The sequence below is a fragment of the Euprymna scolopes genome, chromosome 14 (genome assembly GCF_053919585.1).
Source record: "Euprymna scolopes isolate OS-2025 chromosome 14, ASM5391958v1, whole genome shotgun sequence".
NCBI lineage: Eukaryota > Metazoa > Mollusca > Cephalopoda > Sepiida > Sepiolidae > Euprymna > Euprymna scolopes.
In genome coordinates, this window is record NC_136495.1 from 80,381,197 (window position 1) to 80,404,253 (window position 23,057).

General features: G+C 33.8%; 1 pseudogene; it reads right to left on the reverse strand.

Annotated features, from left to right (window-relative positions):
• Nucleotides 1-555: 555 nt before the first annotated feature.
• On the reverse strand, nt 556-709 carry LOC145293537 (U2 spliceosomal RNA; annotated as a pseudogene).
• Between the last annotated feature and the right edge of the window lie 22,348 nt (nt 710-23,057).

Sequence of the window (23,057 nt, forward strand, 5' to 3'; positions counted from 1 at the left end):
GAGTTAAAAATATAATTCGTATTATTTGGATTTTTCGAATTACTTGAGTGTTATTTGCACAATGTTTCTGGTCGGTTTCGCTCCGACTTTCTTCAGGTGTATCGTGTCAAACTTGAAAATCTTTCTCACGAACTCGACAATCTGTACAAAATTTCGAAAAGAAACTTTTATTTAACCCATGCTCTCGTTCTGTCAACCATGACTGAGTAGAAGTCAAAAGTGATTAGCAATTGTATTTTTTAATGTCTGCTGCTGCACTGCTGCACTGCTGCAGTGCTCTGCAGTCTGCACTGAGAATTGAATCATCAATCCCCAGAAGAATATAATTTACAAATGAATGCCACTGGCACTGCACTTGCACTACGCCACGGGTTCTTACATAAATAAGTTAAATAAATAACTTTTTGTATTAAAAGATTATATATATATATATATATATATATATATATATATATATATATATATATATATATATATATATATATATATATATATATATATATATATATATTACCTATTTACTATGCCTCCCCACGGGACAGAGTTAGACACCAGGGTCGTTTTTTTTAACGTGGAGAAAAGGTACAAAAATAAAAATTTTCTCAGTCGTGAAGGATTCCTCCTCCACCGAAAAAGAACAAGAAATGGAAGTGCAGCATCTGAAGAACAGATACTACACTTTGATCTTGACCAAAAGGCCAAGAACTATGTCAACAATTGCAAGTGAGATTCCAGCAATGATGAAAGAAGGGGGGTAACTGTAAAAGAAAACAAACGATTTCAAGGGAGGTAATTATGAACCTAATGATGTTTGTGTGTGTGTGTGTGTGTGTGTGTGTGTGTGTGTGTGTGTGTGTGTGTGTGTGTTGCATATATAAATTTATTCTTTACAGATAACGAAACAGTTTGATTGAAAGGGAAAAAATATATATGTTCACTCATTTCTAAAATAATGTTTAATCTAACGTCAAATTCAGACATATAAGACATAATTATCTTCGATTTAAACTTCTAGATAAAATAGCAAATTCTTTGCTTAGCTATTCATGCTTAATTATTTATTACAATTGAAGTTTTGTTCTTTTCTAACAGAGTGCATATGAGCGCGCGGGAAAATAGCAGCAGCAGCGAAGAATGGCTGGCCTGCGAAGCGATAATCAGTAGCAGTAGCCGAAAAACACACATATGCAAATTACAAAGTGCGTGAGAAGAAAAAGGAAAAAAAAGGAGAAAAAATGCACCATGCGGTCGGTCGAGAGAAGCAGAGTGTGCATAAAAAAGATGAACGTGTAAAGTCGAGGACAAGAATGGGCTGACTGTGACCGGTATGCGGTCAGAGGAAAGAGAAACACGACCAGACTATATGGAGATGTGGCACTGAGAGACTTTTCAAGTCATGGCGAGACAGAAAAGTTGTGTTAGAAAAGAAAAAATGCAGACCAGGATTTTTATTTATTTCCTTCCTTTGTTTGTTTGTATGTAATGGCAACATTACACTTTTGTTGTCATGTATTTGATTACAGTTTTTGTACAAGCACCAGACAACCCTTCTTTTAATAATAATAATAATAATAATAATAATAATAATAATAATAATAAAAGGAATACCTTAAAAGAACAAGAAAACTCATCGAAATTAAACTATGTAGTAGAAATATAATTAAAGGAATAAACACGTGGGCAGTGTCACTAATAAGATACTCTGAACCGTTTATAAGCTGGACCAAAGAAGAACTAAAGAATCTCAACCAGGAAACTTGTGATGATGTACAATGCAGTACACCCAAAAGATGATGCTGACCGATTATATGTGAGAAGGAAAGACAGAGGAAGAGGGCTTGTTTTTATGGAAGACTGTGTAAATAGAACCAAAAAAGTGCAGAACACCAAAAGAATAATTACTGTAGAAAGAGACATGGAAGAAAAAAACAAAATGGAAAAAGAGATGAGGAATAAGATGAGGAAAGAAAAATGGGAAGAGAAACAACTACAAGGATGACAAAATAAAACACTTGGAAATGGCTATAAAAAAGAAACCTAAACAGGGAAACTGAATTCTTAATAACAGCCATATAAGATAATGCAACTAGAACCAACCACATCAAAGCAAGGATCGACAAGATACAAGAAAACAGCAAATGCAGACTCTGTGGACAAAGAGACGAAGCAATAAACCACATAATAAGTGAATGCAGCAAACTAGCCCAAAAAGAATATAAAAATAGACACAATCAAGTGGGAAAGGCAGTACACAGGCAATTATGTAGACAATTGCATCTTGAACACCCACACAAACGGTACAAATACAAAACGGCAACAGTACTCGAAAATGAAAGTTACAAGATCCTATAGAACATGATACACAAAAAGATAAATCCATCCAAGGAAGAAGATCAGATATCATACTAGTTAACAAGAAGAAAAAGTCCTGCAAGATTGTAGATTTTGCCGTTCCTGTAGACCACAGAGTGAAGATGAAGAACATGAAGAAGTGGAGCAAATACACAGAACTGGCCAGAGAGCTCAAAGGGATCTGGAAGATGAAGAAAGTTAATATAACACCACTGATAGTGGGAGCGCTAGGAACAATACCGGAAAACTTTGAAAAAAGAATGGGAAAGATTAGAATCAGACGGATGGCTGAGAAGATACAATGGATAACAATAATGAAAACTGTAGAAATATTAAGGAAAACCCTTGAATGTGGAGACTAACAGACATGGACTAGAGACACAAATTGGACACACTGAAACGACTATAGACGTAAAAGGCAAATGAGCATCACATGGAATCAACGATATAACTGTAAAATACTACCCAGCCTTGTGTGTGTGTGTGTGTGTGTGTGTGTGTGTGTGTGTGTGTGTGTGTGTGTGTGTGTGTGTGTGTGTGTGTGTGTGTGTGGTGCCTTAAACCGCCACCACACCAAATAAGTGAGGATCAAGGAGGATGGAAAGACCAAGGAGAGAAAGCACTAACCAGACCTCCTTTGGTTGAGTGAAAAGAAGACTGAGACCTTGGGGAGGCTTATTGCCACCCAAATTCCAGTGAATGACCGCTGCCGAAAAATCAATGGTAAGTGGCTGTTGCGATAATGCAAATTCTATTGCAAAGGTTATCAAAAGAGGCAGAGGATACTGGAAATCTATGGAGACTTATTGTCACTCAGACTCCAGAGAACACCAAAGAACAATCTTTGATGATGGCATATGTGACTACTCCTAGTGAGTAAATAATAATTTGGCATTCGTTGGTCTTTTTGTTCATACCTACAATATCCGGTTACCTGTGAATTATCTCTTGATCACACTTGACCATGAAATCCCAAAGAATCTTAACGTACTCATTTTCCACTACCACTTCTGGATGATGTTGAACCACTTGTCCATCACTTGGATTCCAAACTTTTGGCATAAACTCCAGTGCAGATTTGCAGAAAATTCCATGTGTCCTGACATTTTAGTGCCTTAGTATCTCACTCAAACTGACCATGAAGTTTCATTCTTATCAAATCAGACAACTTTTCTGCTTCAATTCTTTCCTTGTTTTTCTGCTTATTTAGCTCTTCCTCTTTCGCCACTGGTTTGCCCAAACGACATCAATTTACTAGGCAAAAAGAATGAGAAACTACAGAACTATCAGAAACTGAAGGTGGAGATTGCTAGATTGTGGAATAAGAAAACTTCCATCGTACCAATCATCATAGATGCGCTTAGCTGAATTCCGGGTGATGTTGGGAAACAGTTAAATTCTTTGGAAATCAAATACAACATCACCGTACTCCAGAAGTCAGTTCTGTTTGGCACAGCAAACATCCTACACCAGGTGCTTTTTTTCCAATCGACTCTTTGACTATGCTTACTAGCTTTGGTGTAAAAATCTGCTTTTGTATGAAAAAAAAAAAATGCTGTAAAACATCACAACACTGTGAAGTTAATGAACATCATCATTATCATCATCATTATCATCATCATCATAGTAATAATAATAGTAATAATAATATTATTAATAATAATATATAAAGGGAGTTACAATTTTGCAAATTATAATTTACAAACATTTATTCTTCCTAAAACAATGATAAAGTGAATTATTTCCTTATCCCATTTGGCTTTTTTTACAGAGAAAAAAGATTAGCAAACAAATTTTATATAATGAATTGCTGGTTAGCGCAAAAATTGAAAGCTTCAGGGTTCAAAAGAAAGTAATGTTTAGAAGATTATATAGAAATATATGCAGATGCAAAGAAGAAGAAGAAGAAGAAGAAGAAGAAGAAGAAGAAGAAGAAGAAGAAGAAGAAGGAGAAGGAGAAGAAGAAGAGACACAATTGGGAACTCTACAAACAACTTCGAACATGCAGACAAATACTTATTTTTTACATGCTTATTCTAAGGCGTGCATAAATTAAAACTGACTTTTTTTCACTTTTATCTTGTGCACAATACCCTTTTTCTAATTTACCAAAAATTTTCTAGTTTCTCCTTTTGCTTTGTTTTAATTAAATAAAAAACAACTTTTTTACAGATACATATTTCATGTATATTTATATGTATATGTGTATTTTAGAATGAGAATGCATAAACAAAATTAAAAATGGCTTTAGTTTCACATGTTCAGCTTTTCAAGGTAAAATAAAAACCAATTTTATTTCTCTTTTTTAAACCCATATTTTTCTTTGAAGTTTGAACTAAATTTAAAAAATAGCTTCCTTTTTTGTGTGCTCAAAATTTAAGATCTTAATGAACTAATGACTTTTGTTTTTATTTTACATGCTGTAACTTGCTTAATCTCTATATATAATAAAATGACTGCAGAAATTCCCTTCTGGATCAAACTATCGTAGGTTTGCTACAATAGATATCATATACAAATTCAATACAGCTAGGCTAATAATCACTATCTTATGTAACTTTCGAACACCTTTGTAGATACATTTAATCATGATAACAAAATACTACATTACATTCTAGAGTAATACCATCACAATCACAACATCATTAGAGGAAGGGGTACCTATTTTTCCTTCTAAATATTTAGTCCTACCACCGCCACCAGTCGACACCAGAAGGAATTCTACATGTTCCACAGATTCTATGCTTACACCAGCCATAACTGACTCACCTATACTATTAAACTTTCCCATAGTAGAATCAAAAAATAATAAAGTCTTCCCCAGGAAAGTTCACTGCCTTGGTTGCTTGCTAATTCTCTTATTCCGGAATTAGATCATTCTAAACAAACACTTCAAAACATTACAATATGGCGTCGCTACAACAAATATTGATTTGCGCTGCATCAATTTCAGTTAATAGACAATAAATGTATCATGACTATTTAGCTTCTCTGCTAAGATTAAAAAATACACAAACATACGCATAGTATCTAATAGTAAATGTATCTTCTACATTCTCCTTTCTTTCTTTTTGTGTTCGTCAAAACAAACAACCTACCGTAATAAATTCGTACATTTTACTGTTTTTATTTCTTTCTTTTTATTGACAACTGTTCCTTCTGTTTTGTTTTTGTTTGTTTTTGTTTTTGTTTTTTTGTTTTTTTTTTGTTATAAAAGTTTTGTTTCTTTGAATTAGTAAACAAATATATTTTTGGATTTGTTTGTGTATGGAAAGTTATTTTGGTATTTTTTTACAACATAACCCGGCGTCATTTAACCCCTAAATAGAATGATAATCTACGTTTTTGCCTAGTACTTTTAAACAGTTTCTGAAAACGCCATAACCCAGCACAGTATAAACACCCCCCACCTTCTCGATGTTAAGAACGACTTTTGGAATAAACACCCCCAACATCCTTATGTTAAGAACGGCTTCTGAGGTTGGGGGAGGGTATTCTGAACGCCGTTTTTAACATAGGGAGATCAGAGGTGTTTATACTACACTGAGTTAGGGCGTAAAACAATACCCTCTTTCCTTCCTTTTTTTTCTTCCTCCAATTTTGCCCATCTGCTCGCTTGCATCTCATTTTGCTCACTCAGTATAATCTGTTGGTTTTTGTCATTTGCCGAGCGAGACTCACGGAAAAATAGGATTTAACTGCAGAAGTACCCATTAACTAATTTATTAGGATAAACCTGTCTTCTCATTCTGATCGTCTACAAGTGGGTGACGATGTTCACTTATTATTTTTTATTATTATTATTATTTTTTTTTTATATATATATTCATACTTTTCCTCTTTGGACATTCATTTAATTCTTTTTGGACTGAAGTGCAATGAATGAATCATGTGATTATTTAGAAACCCATTACAAACATGAGAAGATAGTGTTTTGCAACTATTGCATACTTTCACCTAACAAATTAATAACAGATGCTGTAAAAAAAACACACTTTTCTACAGGACGCAATAGTGCTAAAATAACAAATACAAACAAAATAATCGCTCAAAAGCAGAAATTTAACTACTGGTAACCTTAAAATTATCCTAACATTTCATAAATACTGGCAACTTATTTTGAGCAATGCAGCATGTTAACATACATGCGTAAGTAAAAAAAATATATCCATAACGTCTTTTACCAATCAATAACCGCACAAACATATAAAATTTAATTCCCTTCTAAACATGATGCAATTCTGCTAAAAAAATTATACACAGCCTCTTTGAAGTCTTGGTAATCACTGAAAATTATTAAAATTAAATACTGGAACCCTTAACATTTTGCTTAACAAAAGCTTTCAGAATTATTGGCATTTTAACACGCATTGCTAACTCTTTCCTTGCACACACGAAACTAATATAAAATGTAATCGAACACATATTGCTCTTTTCTTGCTCAAACAGAACACTCTCAAAATGTAAACACAGCATTGGTTTGGGAATGTAAATATGTACAAAATACTGATGAGCCACTGCTTTTATTATTTAGAAGATGTGCTAGAGCTACTTTTAGAGAAAAAAAATGCGTAAAGTAGACCGAGAAGAAAAACGCTGACCAACTTGAAAGATGCTGTCATTTGGTAGAAGGCAGTTATCTACCTCTGTTTTCACTCAATCTAAAGAGTTAATAATGCTTTCTTTATAATTTGCTAGTATATGCAGGTTATTGCTCCAAACCAAAAGTAATTGCCAGCAACCTGTAGTGCTGACAATCATAGCCAGTGGCTTCCACTAGCTGCCACTAGAAAACAATGCCCGACAATGGAAACCAGGTTATTTCATTTGGGCCATGGCACGACTGTCCGCTATTTTCCAGGAGCGGCAGTAGCCACCAACAACAAGTTTAATTTATTTTCGAGGAGGGGGTGGGGTCCTTTGACGATTCTGTTTTGGATCTGACATGCTCCCACCGGGGGAGGGGGGGGGCAACGCCGGTTAATGGGTCCTACTATAATGTAAAATAATATCTATAATATAAAGATGACCGTCTGTGTGTGTGTCTGGTCATAAATAGGCTCCTATATGGTTGACTTTTATAGAAAACTGATCACATATGATAGAAGATGTATCGAGACTCAGGAATGAGTATGTTTAATCTGGCATAATGATGATTCATTAAAATTGTGGGGTCTGCGTACGTGCCTGGTCCACAAAGTATGGAAATAAAAAATTTTTTAAAAATGTTTACAAGTGTTTTTGATATAGATGTAGATAAGAATGCTTTCATAAGTATGTTTTAACTTAAATAGGGATGGTATAATAAAATTGTGGGGTCTGCGTTCGCGCCTGGCCTCCATAGAATGGAAATAGGCACAAACTTTAATAAAGACTTTTCATATCTATCTGCGTAAGTATACTTTGATAATTATGTTTCAGTTTGAAGAAATATGGTATAATAAAATTATGGGGTGTTCGTTCGCACCTGACCTCCATAGAATGGAAATATGTCACAGAGTTTAATAAGGTTTTTTAATATAGATCCACAGAATATTGTGATAAGTGTTTCAGTGTGAACAGGTATGGTATAATAAATTATGGGGTTTATCTATTTTATATTTACTTTCATCATATTTTGCTTTGGTTTTGATACCCTCAAATTCGAAGCTATCTCTTTACAACCCTTCCTTTTCATAATCTATCATACTTTCATAAATCAGAGTCCATTTTCTGTAGGCTGTTTTTGAACCCAGTCAAAGACGGGTACTTTTGCTAGTAATAATATAAAAATGAATGTATGAATGTATCTTCGAACCTACTACATTATTTATATATAAAAATATGATAACGTGAAAGTCGCCTTAAACATTTTATAGATTTGGTGGCTATATTCTTTGACATCACATTTGGACCTCTTTTGGTAATCGTATTTTGGTAAACTTTTAGTATGTTTTTTCCGACATGTAATACTACCAAAAAAAAAAAAAAAAAACCACTTTCTCGGAATATATATTATTTTAATTGGAATTCATTATTGAGATGAGTATTATTTATATTAATTTATTTATTGCGGACTATTATTCTCATCTCAACTAATAAAGATGAGAATAATAAATTAATACTTTCTCGAATTTGTTCAGAGTGAAAATTTTTTTCGTAATTTGACTGGACTACTATGAAAAAAATGTTAAATTTAAGTCAAGTAAAAGATGGAATTTTTACTTGATGAAATAATTCGAAAGAAGAAAAATAATATTTGTTTTAATTTAATTATTTTTATTGGGCAAAAAAAAAAAAAAAAACATTGTTAATGACCAAAAGCCTACTGATATTAGTCCGCTACTAGGAATTCAGAATAGGGGCCTGTGAGCAAGAAAAAGCGAAAGTAGTTCAGGGAGAATTCTTCTACAAGAGTACCATAATCTAAAACTGTTCTACAATTCTATTAGATACATAGATATTCGAGTGTTGGATGAAGATTATTTACCTTTCAAACGTTGAGTTCCTAAAGAACTGGACAACATTAATTTTCCTGTCACCAATTGACCAGTTAACTGTGTTATATCTTTCTTGTATATAAATCTTTGCTGTGACAGATTCCAGGACAAGAATTCATGTAGTCTGGTGAAATATCCAGCTTAGTGCTATTATCTAATAACTTGAGGTAACATTACTAGGTGAAAGTGTAACATTCTTTTTATGAGCCAGTGTGTAGCTATAGTGAGGAGATTATATTAATTATTAATACTTTGTTATTTTGAAGATTTCGCCAAAGTTTACTTGTAGGGTGAAGTATCCTTGTGCTAAGTTATCCTGACAAAACTTTGTACAGAGAGGTCTTAGACACTCAAGAAAACTTCCTAGTAAGCGTTTAAATTCTCTCCAAATATGAGTATGTGTATTTAGATTACTGATGGGACGATTTCAATGTTTTTCTCAATTCTGATATAATTACAGTAGAACCCAGGATACAGTGCCCCGGGATACGGTGGTCCTGGAATTACTGTGGCTCCGGGATATGGTTTGTTCAGGTTATGATCTGGAATATGTTTTTTTCCGGCCCCTGGTTATGGTATTATTTATGATGTTATTTGATTATATAGATGTGCATTATATACTGTACTGTATATTGTTACCAATTTTTATATGTACTGAATAAAATTTTGCTTAGGCCCCGCCATACAGCAATTTTACCAATCCCGGAATGGATTAATGCTGTATCCTGGGGTTCTACTGTACTGATTCCGTACTAAATTCCCAATTCCGATACAATTACTGATTCTGATTCTTTATAAATCTCGAAATATTTAACTATAAAATTGTTATTTTTTCCTGATTACCGTAAAAACACATGTTAAATGTGCATATATTTTATCAAAATAAAGACACGCTTGTTGGGGGGGGGTCTATAGCTTTTATCTTTATTGGTAGTGTATATACTTATTTCATTATTACTACCAGCAATGGAAGATTTTATTTTAAACAAAATCAAATAAATAAAAAATGATAATGAAAAGAATCGTTTTTGGCATCAGCAAAATAGGTACAAGTTTTTCCGATTCCAATTCCAATCCCAATACTTCAAAAAGTTCCGATTTTTCTGATCCCTGATTTCAATTCCAATTAATCGTCCCAACACTAATTTAGATGTATATATATATATCTATATATGTATGTGTGTCCGTTTAGTGTGTATTATTGTATTTGATAAGAAGTTCACAATTTCCGCATGTTCAAATATATTGATTGCTAATTTGCTGTTATGACTAACAGTCTTCTCAGATTTCTAATACTCTCTACCTCTTTCAATATCTTTTGCAATTGCATTTGCATTATTATAACAATGCTAGGACAACAGCATATTCTTTTCATTGTTCTGACTCTTTGTTCTGATATCTTATATGCTTTTATATAGAGTAATGTGGTTCTCGGTTGATTAACTGTATCTAACTGTGTCGGATATATACTCGAGAGTCAAAACAATGATGAGAATACGCTGTTGTCATAGTCATAGTTATTAAAACAGTGGTTTGCCATTGACTTTTTGCTGGAAATAACCATCTATCTTCACTGGAATTTGGGTGGCAATAAGCCTCCCTAAAGTCCCAATCCTTTTTGCACTCATCCAGTGGAGGTCTAGTTAGTGCTTTCTCTCCTCGGTGGTAGTAGTAGTAGTAGTAGTAGTAGTAGTAGTAGTAGTAGTAGTAGTAGTAGTAGTAGTAGTAGTTTTTGTACCCACTAAAACTTCTCACACAAGTCATGATCAGAGATTATTCACTGACAACAACTGGTGGTGTTCCCTGGCGTCTGAGTGACAACAAGTCCCCCAGATTTCCAGTACTCGCTACCTTTTTCAATAAATCAATGAATTTGTATCCTCACAACAGCAACTTGCCATTGACTTCTCGTTAGCAACAGTTATTGGTCTTCACTGGAATTTGGGTGGCAATAAGCCTCTCTAAGGTGGTCCCCTTCACACTCATCCAGTAACAGTCTGGTTAGAGCTTTCTCTCCTCAGTCTTTCAATCTTTCTATCCTCCTTCACCCTTCACAATTATTTGGTGGTGTCAGTCGGTGCCAACACTACACTTCTTTTTTGGGGGGAAAGGGGGGGATAGTTAACTTTCAAATGTTTCAGTTTTTTTGTTTTTTTTTTGTGTGATGTTCTATCTTTTTCTTTTACTTCTGTTGTGGTTTCAATATGCCCAGTTAGCGTTTGTAGCTAATGTGGATTAGTTTCCATATTTGAGGGTTTCCTTAAAATTTAAGCTGTTTTCGACATTACTGTTTGTTGTATAATCTCAGTCTTCTCCTTGATTCAGATTTTTCCTAGTTTTTCTTTTGGGACTTTTCCTAGTGATCCAGGAGTATTATGAGAGACTTTCTAAAAATAATGCCTCCTATTTTTATTCCGCCTTAATGAATCAGAGGGGATTGTAAATTGCATTGTTATAATGACTGAACTTATGCATTCATGACCTGAAAGTTTCATCTTTCTATTGCACATATTGACGGTGAGAGATTAAGAAAGCTACCCGTCATGGAAACAGAGATGCATCATTGAATTCTTGGCAAAAGTGCATTGAGGATGGTGGTGATTATGTAGAAAAATAAATTTTGAGGCACGAAAGGTTATTCATTTTAATGGTACTACTCCCATCTTCATAACTCTTCAACTTTTTGGGTTAAAATAAATAGGAGGCTTTACTTTTTGAATGGTTCCCGTATGACAAAGTGTGCTCCAGACACCCATTGTTCATCGCTGACAAAACTGCATTGATAATAGTAGTGACTATGTAGAAAATAAATTCTGGAGAACAGAGGTCGTTCATTTTAATGACACCATTCTCATCTTCGTAGTATTTCAACTTTTTGAGTTAAAAAAATAGGAGGCTTTACTTTTGAAATGACCCTTGTCTGTTGATTTTCATGTTCTCTGGCAACTTCCACATATTTGTTTCATATTTCTGTTTCTTTGATTTTCACTCTGTGATCTGCTGAGATTCGGTAGTTTCTTTTCATCTTATTAATTACTGACATCTGGTTTTCTTGCTTGGATGAGTTTATTTGTTTGTACCTCCATATTCCAAAGAATTTTGTGGTTTTCGCTTTTTAGTACTGTCTCTAGTTTGTACCATTTGTCCATATGTTTGTGGTGCAGTTATTTGCAGAGATTCCAGTGAACTGCTTTCTCTACGTAGTCGTGCTTGTCCTTATATTCTTTCTGGACTAGTTTACTGTATTCTGTTATGTGGTTTATCATTTCGTCTCTTTATCCACAGAGTCTACATTTACTGTTTTCCTGCATTTATCTATTTTAGCTTTAATGTGGTTAGTTTTAATTGTGTTGTTCTGTGCAACTGTTAGTAGAGATTCTGTTTCTCTGTTCATGTGTCCTTTTCTTAGCCATGTCCAGGTGTTTTCATGTTTGTCAACATTTCGGTCAATATAACCTCTGCTATTCTTTAAGTATATTTTGTTGAATTTGGGAACCTGTCTGTTAGACTTGGGAATCTGTACAGAATTTCAAACAGAACTCTTTATTCCATTCAAGGGCGTCCTTGAGGACCCATGGCACACTGGATAGTGTACTTGGTAAAATTCAGTTGTAAGTTACATTCTTTTGAAGGTTAAATCGTCAATCCTCAGTGCAACTGACACTCAAAATACAATTGCGAATTATTTCGGACGTCTACCCATTCATGGAATGAGAGCATGCTAATCCCATGGATTAACTAAAGGGTTCCTTTTGAAATTCCATGCAGATTCTTGGGTTTGACAAATTTCCAAGTTTGACAAGATACACCTCAAGAAGGTCAGAGGTTACATCAACCGAAATCTTGTGAAAATGGCACTCAAGATGAGAACTGTAGTCTGAAAAATCCAATAATACAGACTTTATCTTTCTCTCTCTCTCTCCCTCTCTTCCTCTCCTTCTCTGTCCGTCTCTCTTTCTCTCTTTTGCACACACATTTACAACAGCTTCAATATAATAAAAAGGGACAGATAATTTGTTGAAGCCAAACAATTAATTTGACCTAATTTAAATATTCTGTTTTCGTGTTCAATTTATATATTTAGTAACAATGAGCGAAAGTATAATTTCTTTGTGTCAAAAATTTAGGCCAAACAGGAAATCATTAGTAAAGAAATGAAAAACTCTAATTATGTTAGCGTTTATCTTTATTTTGGTCTTTTCTGAATTTGTTGAATTTCAGGACAAGAATTCATCTAAACGTTTGTTACTTGAGGTAACATCACAGGGGAAAAAGTGTATAACCGTGTCAAAGAATCTCATTTCGGTTTCAAATACTATACTATTTTGAATAATTTAGTCAGGGTTTACTTTTAGGGTGAAAGATCCACATATCACATTGTCCGGACAAACCTTTATACAGAGAGACCGGAAACACTCAAAGATTGCATTTAGTAGGTAATTCAAATTCTTCCAAAATATATGTATGTGCATATGTGTACTATAAATTAAAATATAATTTTTTATAGATATATTGTAACCTGATCAGAGAGTGACTTGGTGTGCCCGTGTCATGGGGATATTTCTAGATTGGCTGTTACATCCTGGCATGGTAACCAGCTCTCAGGCGGAATAAACAATAAAACATTAAATAATAGGCACATCCCTGTAATGTCCTTCCTGTAAACATATTAATAAAAGGGAGATAACCGAAGGTCACAGGACTTATGGCCCCTGGGACGTGCAGGTTCTGCATTACTTTGGATTTTACCATAACTCAAAGCACATGTTTGTTTTCTCTCTCTCCGTGATCCGTATTCATCTCAACATACCCACCGTGGTAACAATCAATATGTAGCCAATATCAATTACCTCTCTTACAAACATTACAATCCCCTTTAGATCAAGGGGATGATATGTTGTTTTTTACGTCTGCTTGATGAGTCATTTTTTCAAGTTCTCGGCATCATTAGTGGCAAAATTTTTATCATCATTAATTTTCTCCTGAGAATTTATTATCTGGGCTAGGATCTTTGGTGCTGGAATTGAATACTGCATAAAATAAGCCAATGGCATTGAATATGACCAACAGGACTAGACCAGTGGCGGTGACACGGAATATGTATTCCATACAGGTGAGATGAAAAACCTTTCCTGTTTCAATGTATCTTTTGGCAACAACAACCAAATATTCAACATTAATATTTTGAAGCAGATGCTTAAGTGTGAAACTCCTTTCTTTAACAAGAGAAAAAAAACATCAGCAAATAGCAGCGATTTGGGAACAAATACAAACATTTAAAATAATCATTTTTATTTAACCACAAAGGGTTCATTTTTGTGTGTGAGATATGTGCAAGTCACAGTTCTTTTTGAATGTGCAATATCTCGCCATGTGTATGAAATTAAAAAGATTGGAGTCCATTAATAATGCGGTGATATGTGTATTTCAATAAGATGAAAGTTCGGGAACCTTATTCAAGTGGAAAAAGAATATTGCATAATTGTAAATGCAATGCTGGAAGTTTTTAGTGACTGAACAAATCCTCTGAGACTGAGGAAGTTATTAATGTCAGCGTAATTTTATGAAGAAAACCCTGCGAATGCAAAATACTAGGGAAAATGTTTATGAGCAGAAAATATACATTCGCTGTTGTTTGTGTAAGCTTCATCGAGTATTTTGTCTGTTTATGGCTTTTTATGACACTTTTACTTGTGCAGATTTTTACATAGGTACAAGGAGTCCGCTTAGTGATAATTTCGAGCAGTGGCTGTTCAACCTGCGAAAAGTTGTCTATAGATCACAAAATCATTGCTGAGATTGTTTTAATTTTGGCACGCTAGTGCTTATATATGGCCTTTCTTGAATGTTCCAACCCATTCACTGACTATATACATGAATGGATAAAAATATAGAAAATTATAGAAATCAGTGACAATTTTAAATTTATTTAAATTTTATATCTAAACTAAATTACTTAAAAGATGGTTTTTATAATGTTTGCAATTAATTGAATTTTCGTGCTTCTTATTTAATAATTTATCTCTTTCTCTAAAAGTAAGTATAAATAATTTCTCATAAAGACATAGGTAGCAAGGTGAGTTTAAAGATGAAATATTAAACAAAAATAGCACACCCATTGCTACCGAAGGGTGTAACTGTAGAATTAAATCAAAATGCTCTCTTAAAGGAAATCGTCAAATTACTTCTGTAGTGTACCAAGCAACTATTTCTACTAAGGAAAATCCTAATGAAAAAAAATATTACATAGGAATGACAAATAACAATTTTAAAGAAAGATTTACCGGTCACAAGTGCTCTTTTGAAAATATTGAGTACAAAAATAAAACTTCCTTGTTTAAATATTACAATGAACTAGTAGAGCAAGGTTACTCCCCAATAGTAAATTGGAAAATTTTAAAGAAAGCTAAAACCTGTTCATCTTTAAACTCACCTTGCTACCTATGTCTTTATGAGAAATTATTTATACTTATTTTTAGAGAAAGAGATAAATTATTAAATAAGAAGCACGAAAATTCAATTAATTGCAAACATTATAAAAACCATCTTTTAAGTAATTTAGTTTAGATATAAAATTTAAATAAATTTAAAATTGTCACTGATTTCTATAATTTATTAAAATACTATTTATATACTTTCTCCTCGCCTGATTTCATTCTTTACTTCCTCTATCTTATATACTTGCGTGTCTATGTGTATATGTATGTGTCTATGTGTTTATTTTATGACCGTGTGTACTTAGATTTATATATTTCTATATTATTTTGTATACCCTCCCATATTTATTCAATCCATTTATATGCTTTTATGTGTGTATGCATCTATCTGTACTCTTACCAAATAATTTGTATTCATATGTATTTCTATATATATAGTTTATGTGAATTATACATATTTATGTGTGCGTATATATATGTGTGTGTGCGTTGTTGTATATTAGTATATGACTGTGTGCATTTATTTGTGTATTTTTTTGTATGTATGTTTATATATATATATATATATATATATATATATATATATATATCTGTTTTTTTGTATGTCTGTAGGTTCTCTGTGGATATATACATATATATTTTATTATTTTTAATTTTGTTACTATCTATCTGTATGTCGCTACTTTTGAGTATTTTGTTCATTTAATTACTTCTTTTGCCTGAATATATTTATATATTTATATGTAAGTGTACTTGTTTCTATGTTCTTAGTAATACTGTCTTGAATGTATTAATTTGTGATTTAATATGACTTTATATTTATACTTAACTAGCTTAAACTTTCAATTTAATAGTTTAGAGTTACACCTTTACTTATATGCATGTGTGTATATATGTGTGTATGTGTATATGTATGTATATGTGTGTATATATATATGTATATATGTGTATGTGTATGTATGTGTATATGTATGTATATATATATGTATTGTATTCTTTTTATATACATAAATATTAGTAGATTATTATTTATAATTATTAGTCCTATTTAATTTATTTAATCCCCTCTTATGGCTAAATATGTTATATTAAAAAGATAATAAATATTAATTTTATTCTGTTTTTTTTCTATTTTTTTTTTATTATTATTATTACTATTATTTTTATTACTATTATTATTATTATTATTATTATTATTATTATTATTAATAATTTTAATATTGCTTTATCATTATTATTTTTTTCTTTTATTTATATATTTATTTAATAAAAACGCGAAAACTTTAAACTTATATCATTTAGTATAAAGGGCTTAATTAATTGTAGACGTATGTTTGAACTGCGTTGATATTACTCGTGGACGCATGTGAGATGATAAATATGTTGGTTGGATACATCCGCTGTCTTTTTTGACATGTTCATTTCTAACGCTTAGATTGTATTTTCTGTTTGTATTTGTAATAACGTCTCATTACTGAATTGTATAATTGTTCATAAATTGGTTGACACGCAGATCTTTTTCTTTTTCTTTTTCTATATACTGTCAAATTCTTACTTTCTCTCTTTCTCTCTTTAACTATATCTCATCATTCTTTCTTTTCCCTTCTAGTCCTTATTCTCTTTATAATAACCATTTATATCTTTTTTCTTTTCCTCTCCATATTATATATATATTCTTTCTCTCTATTTTCTTTCTCTATTTATTTTCTTTCTCTATTTCTTTTTTTAATCACTCTCTCTCCATTATAATCTTTTAACTTTATTTAAATTGCCCCTCCCTCTTTACATCTTATAATTAAAGTTCTGTGTTTTAAGTTTTTTAACTCCAACTTTTAAAGAGTTCCTACCTAAAATAAAAATCCATTATTCATTGAACTTTTGAATAGTCAAGTCGCTGCCTGATAATATCTGTTGTTTGATTGAAACAAGTGGCTATTTGTAGCAGCGGGATGTGAGCATGTTTATATAACAATAAACAAGTATATATATATATATATATATATATATATATATATATATATATATATATATATATATATATATATATAAACTTAGTACAAATATATATTATATTTTTTTAAAGTTTTTGTTCAATCATTATTCAAGTGAAATATAACAGTAAAAGTCTTATCTTTGGCTTGAAATATTATGGAAAAAAATATATAAATATGTTATCCAGAAAATTGTCATATTTTAGCAGACAACACCTAAAATATTTAATTTCCGGTTTGATATGAAACCTGTTGACTGATAGAATTTCCTTTATTATTAATTTGCAATAACGTAATTTGTAGCCAGAAAAAAAATTATTTAAATTATTTTTATTAAATTCTTCTTTATTCTAGGAAATATTAATTTTTAATTCCTAAAACTAAACTTCTTTTTTTTAATCTTCATTAAATCCTTCAATTTATCGGATACAATTTTTTGTATGGACATAAACTAAAAATCACATTTTTATTTAATATTAACAGATTGTAAAACCTGCCGTGCACAAAGAAATTTAGGTCAACGTCAAGTTTCTTTCCAAGTTTTTAGGGGTGCTGAAAATGAATATCACATTTAAATTTGAGGCAGATAGCTAGTTTTCATGATTTCAAGAAATTACCTTTTTTCTAAACGTGCGGGATCTCTTTTCTATATAAATTTAACCTCAAATGAGCGCTCACTTCTGGCCACCTAGTAATTTCTCATATCATGAAACAAATTTAACTGATACTCGTTTTCAGTACCCCCGAAAATCGGTGCTGTTGGTTATACTAAAAGATTTGTTCATTTTGTGAAATATTAAACGATTCTTCTGCTCGGTTAATCTCGGCGCGTACTTACCGAAAAATGGTTAATTAAACTACAGAAGCACCTGTTAAAAAAATATTCAAGTTCTATAACTGAATACCAACAACAACAACAACAAAAGAACGAAAAACAAAAGTATATTTTTGTAAACCGCTCATGTAAACTTACTGACAGCTTAATTAGCATCCTAAATTATGAAAAAATGAACGAACTCTTAGCAAAAAATAGCGCCGGTTTTCGGAGGTGCTGAAAACGAATATCACAGTCAAATTTGTTCTATGATATGAATAAATTACTAGGTGGTTAGAAAGTGGGTGCTCATCTTACGTTAAATTTATATAGGAAAGTGATCCCCCACTTTTTGAAAAAGTAATTTTTTTCATATCATGAAAACTACTCATCTGCCCCGAATTTAAATGTGATATTTGGTTTCAGCACCACCGAAAATCTTTAAAAGTCGTCATTTTTAAGTTTTTTGAGGAGTTGGAAAGAAACTTGACATTGCCCGAAATTTAATACACTATTAAATCGTAATTGTTTAAGTTAGTTCATTTAGGAATTATATTTTTGTTCTGACAAAAGAAACGAGTAATGTTACGATGTTTATCAGCGACGTACGAACAGATTACTGCGTCATTGGCCTTCCATAGAAAAAATTATTCACGTTCGATTTCTAAATATATAGTTTAATTATTCACTATTCAAAAACGGCATCGATTTAAAAAAAAAAAAAAAAAAATTTAATTAGTAACAGTAAGTTTGTGGGAACATGCCAACCGGATGCTAACGTCTCCAGCATAAAAGACAAAATAAAAAATCTTCGTTTGCACATGGCTCCACGCATCGCTTCCGTTTGGAAAAAGAAAAATAAGAAACCATAAAAAGAATTATGAACCAATGGCAGAGCTCCCCGCCGAAAATAAAGGCCTAAATTATCACAGCCGCTGGAAGCCGGTTTACGACTATAAAAGGAGGGGACCAGAAAGAAAGAGAGGGGAGATTCGCCTAGCTGCGTCAGTGAACGCACGGACAGTCTTCCACCCGACCTAAAGAAATGAAGAAGAAAAAGAAAAGAAAAGGAGATTCGCCCAGCTGCGTCAGTGAACGCACAGACATTCTTCCACCCGACCTAAAGAGATGAAGAAGAAGAAGAAGAAGAAGAAATAAGGCACCAGTGAACTGAAGCCAACTCCGCTCTCACGTTATGAGCCGAGACGCCTTCAATTCTAACAATGCCTATCTTACACAAACCAAAGAAGAAAAAGAAGAAAAACACAGGAGGCAAAAACGCCGCGCTGCTAGCTTGATAAATGTAGTCGTCGCTCTCCAGTTAAAAGCCTGACACATATCACCGAAGTAGCACGACTGGTCGCCACTTACCACCCCCGTCGTCTGAAAAGATAAGTACGCTTTGTTTAATTATACTACCCCCACAGAAGAATTCCTTATCAATGCATACACACGCTGGACTACTATTCTCAATTTTCCTACAACAATTATTTCTCTTCCCACGCGCGAACAAACAATAGTGACCCGAACTTGAGATGAAAATACATTTCCTTTCTTGCAACAACACCAGTCCTGCAACGAACATTGGCCACATACGCGCGGACATATTGTAACTAAAACGTTCATTTCTTTCAATAGCAAATAAACAACGTTTATCTTATCCATTAACTGAGCCTTTTGTTTCCTTCAATTCCTCATTCGTTTCATTATTCTCTTGTAACGGGATTGGGGTATATATATATCCGAGTCCCCTACAAGTTTAGCCTTTTCTTTTTTTTTTAATAAGTTTCTAAAAAAAAAAAATAACGAAATTTTTCAATTATTTGATTTATCGCGCATTGTTAACGTCAAAATATGTAGAAATTAACATTGGGTTGCATTTTCCCCGTTTTTTAACTTTTGGGAGAATTGTTTTAAAAATTAACCGGTTTTACAGAGAGTATAAAAAAAATGAGATTTTGTTTTTTAGTCTTTCTTCTTGAGCATGCTGCAAAATTATAATGAATCAATTTTATTTTACAAGTTTTTACTGTTATTATTTGCTATGGGGTCGAAAATTCCGTCTTTATTATGGTTATACCTGGCATTTTCAAACAACAATGCGAAAAAACAAGAACTTCATCTTTCACAAGCTAAACAAAAACTAAGGACTATCATTTCGAACCTAGATTAAAATAAATACAGTTAATAAACACTAAAGACACCTTTAACTGTAAGTAATATGGTGTGAAATTAATTATAATTATTCTTTGTTTAGCGACACCATCACTGGTTGTAAAGAGTGTATCACAAATGGCTCTCCATAAAGCTAACGGTTTTCACAGCAAATATTCGGTTCAGCTCAGGAACTCCTGAGTCATTCACCAGAGGAGGACGTTCCTTGGGTCCCTGCGGTTGAGAACTCGTTTCCCAACCTCAAACCCGACCCTTCGGTTGAAGACGGTCATAGACCAAAGGGGAAGAAAGTTTCCTTGCCGAATGCTGAGCCGCACTTAGAGCTTTGCCGGGGACCAGAGTCCTCAAACAGTCTAGGAAGAGGCTTTATTGGGATTTAGTGGTGGGCACTGTGAAGGATCCTCTTAGGAAGTGGAAGGGATGGTTGAAGGAGGAAATCCGCTCTCAGTGGAGTTGGGCGCCGGGATGGGACTTTCTAACAAACTTAGAATTTTCCCTTACCTGGCGACTGGTCTGTAATGCACTGCCCCTCTTTGACGAACTCGACATGTATATAGAAGATATATAGGCCTATTGTCTGTGCTGCGATGAATGCAAGATCGAATCAGTCGATCATGCCTTTCATCATTGCAGCTGACTCCAGACCTTATTGTAGTACGTCAACGAAGTAACAGCTCGCATCGATGACGTGCGCCCTCTTGAACTCGACTTAATTTGTGGACAACATGGATCCACCATTGCCCAGGGAGAAAAAAATGTTTTTTTCTGGTGATCCTAGCAGTAGCGAAAATGGTCAGTAGCGAGTCTACGGGGGGGGGGGGCATCTGTTTTGGATTGGGATCTGGTCGCTTACTTTAAACACTTGCTTAAAATAAAGATCAGATACGATTGGAGAAGGTTGCCTCGAGTGGACTTTAACAAGAGGTGGGTGCATGACACTAGTTTATGCATCCGTCGAAAAGCCAAGTTTGAATTTGTGTTACCACTGTAAAGCATGGCACACGCGGTACTGGGGCCTACGAAACCCATCCCGCTAGACAAACTTTATAAGGTTAAAATTTAAAAAAAGGCTCTTGACTGGTGGTATAAATGAGATCCTGTTCCCTTTTTTTGTTTTTTGGTGTTAGAGAACCTCCGAATCTGCTCAACCCTTGCTCCACTGTTTTGTTCTTGTCTACCCCCAGCCACCCCTTACTCGGAGGTCGCCTTCCAACCCAACCCCCCTTGCTGCTTTATTTTCTCCCCACACCTAATAAAATTTCTCTCCAATCCCAACTAGGGATCTCCCCGTTTGTTTTCGGTTCCCTGGAAAACAGTAGGTGATCAAACCAACTAGACTAGTTCAGGGAGGGACCATACTAACACCCCATTGGGCATTTTTGTTTTTCATTCCACCATGAACATTTTTCTTAGCTTCCCCACTCCCCACAACGAGCTTGTCTCAACAAATTCAAGACTTTCTTTTAATCTTTCCAATGAAACGAACTTTTTCACACGCACACACAAAAAAGGCACACACACACACACACACACACACACACACACACACACTTTTTTTCAAAATGCTGGGGATTTATTAATTAGGTTTAACTCCACAGAGTGAATTAGGTTGTGGTAAATGTCGCCAGTCAAGAATAATATTACATAGTCCAATAAATTTACTATAGTCATAAAGACCCTGTACCCTCCCCCTCTCCAATTTCTTATAGGGTCTTGTGCCTAAATGTGTTTTGGATTTTATTTTTTTTTATTTTTTGATATTGTTTTATTAAAACTTTGAAATTGTATTTTTTTCCACGAAATAAATTATATAATTAGGAGCACTCTCATCTCAACGACTTTTATCAAGTCTGTGTTGTCACTGTGAGGACCAGGGACAGCAGAACGAGATGCACACTCCACTCTACTTCTGCCTGCTTCATGGAGTTCCCTCTTATAGTTTGCCACACCAGCTTCCAGTTCTTTTCAGCAGCTCCAGCTTACTCCTGCAATGAATCCAGCTCCCTCCTGCAGCTACAGTGACTCCAGGAGCGATTCCAATGCTTCCAGCTCACTCCAGCAGCTCTAGCTTATTCCTGCAGTGAATCCAGAGCTTCCATACACCGCATCCTGCAGCCCACTGACGTCTACCTACCTGTACCAGCGCCCACTGACGTCTGGTTACCCGTACCAGTGCCCACTAATGCCGAACTACACATTCCAGTGCCCACTGATGTTCGACTTCCAGTTCCCACTTCAAGGATCTAAGCATCTCACTCTTTCGTTCTTGCTTTAGTTGATTTTTAACTCATTGCCGTTCACTTTACCTTTCTTTTTTTTTCTTTTGGTAAAAATAAAACACGATACACGCTGTCTTAAACTGAACATCTGTGTTTGTTATCCTTCTTTGCTATTGCCATTAGCTCTTTGCCTTGTGTTTACTTTATTAGTTGTACAGTCAGTTAGCATCTCCACACTCGCCTTTCGCCCCTCCTCAACAATGTCGCCAAAAAGTTAGAAAAGATTTTGTAACCAATTAAAAGCAAATCAAATATGTAGCGAGTAACGAAAGTTACACTGCAATGTCCAAAATAAAAATGCTTAAAATGGTGTCTGCACAAATATGCACCTGAATTAATAAAAACAAGTAAAAACATTTGAAACTAATCAGATAAATTTCTCTGAATTCATTTAATCTGTTATTTTGATACGGACTGAGTGCATAAAAAGAGAAAATTTTCCTTCAATCAAAAGTTTGAGCAAAAGTCCACGACAGAGTTAACATCTGCTTTATGCCCAATTATCTTGATCCCCCACCCCTGTCGGGCAT